We start from the raw sequence: 1,219 nt of genomic DNA on the forward strand, positions 1-1,219 counted from the left end.
CTCTAAAATCTTTTCCTCTCTTACAAATTGCCCACATCTGACTTACTCCCCTGAAATATATGTATGTATGTGTATATATATATATATGGTATTAAATTTTTCCAAGTTTAAAACAACCAGTCCTTAAAAATCTCTCCATCTCATGATCATTTATATAATTCTTATTTTTTTCTTTTTGAATTTCATCACCTGTTTCTCTCACTCCCAACCCTATCTCTGATAATCATCAATCTGTTCTCAGTACATATAAGACATCCTACAATATATGAATTTATGTATGTGGCTCAAATGCTAAAGAATCTGCCTGCACATCAGAAGACTCAGGTTCGATTCCTGGGTCAGGAAGATCCCCTGGAAAGGGGGATATATATATGTGTACATATATATATATATATATCTCCATGAGGTGAAGTCGCTCAATTGTGTCCAACTCTTTGCGACCCCGTGGACTGTAACCTACTAGGCTTCTCCATCCATGGGATTCTCCAGGCAAGAATACTGGAGTGGATTGCCATTTCCTTCTCCAGGGGATCTTCCCGACCCAGGGATCGAACCTGGGTCTCCTGCATTGGAGGCAGACGCTTTAACCTCTGAGCCACCAGGGAAGCCCACATATATGTCCATATATATATATATGTATAATTTCATTGTCCATCCATCAGTGAACACTTAGGTTGTTTCCATATTGTGGCTATTGTAAATGCAATGACTTTGGAAGAACATATATCTGTTTGAGTTACTATTTTTGTTTTCTTCAGATAGAAATGTAGAAGTGGAATTAATGCACTGTGTGATAGTTCTAGATCTTCCCTGGTGGCTCAGTGTGGGTAAAGAATCTGCCTGCAATACAGGAGATATAGGTTTGATTCCTGGGTTAGGAAGATCCCCTGGAGTAGGGCATGGCAATTATGCTCCTGTTACTGATTTCAATTTTTATAAAATTTGGTCAGATTGTGGTCAGAAAATATACTTAATATGATTTTTGATATCTTAAAATTTTTAAGTTTTACTTTACAGCCTAAAATATGATACATCTTAAGAAATATTTTTTGTGCTCGAGTATGTATTCTGGTGCTATTGGATTGGAGGTTCTCTATAATCTTTAATGTCCTTTCTGCCTATAATTTCACTGTTTCCTCATTAATTTTTTTGTTTAGGTAATCTATCCAGTTAGAAAGTGAGTTATTGATGTCTTCTACTATTATCGTATTTCTGTTTC

The 1,219-nt window shown here is 36.1% G+C and overlaps 1 non-coding gene across 1 annotated transcript; it reads right to left on the reverse strand.

The window, feature by feature from the left end:
• Positions 1–533: 533 nt before the first annotated feature.
• On the reverse strand, positions 534–605 carry TRNAW-CCA. Its single transcript has one exon. It is a non-coding gene; the product is annotated as a tRNA-Trp (tRNA).
• Between the last annotated feature and the right edge of the window lie 614 nt (positions 606–1,219).

This window comes from Oryx dammah, unplaced genomic scaffold, assembly GCF_014754425.2.
Source record: "Oryx dammah isolate SB20612 unplaced genomic scaffold, SCBI_Odam_1.1 HiC_scaffold_11203, whole genome shotgun sequence".
NCBI classification, from domain to species: domain Eukaryota; kingdom Metazoa; phylum Chordata; class Mammalia; order Artiodactyla; family Bovidae; genus Oryx; species Oryx dammah.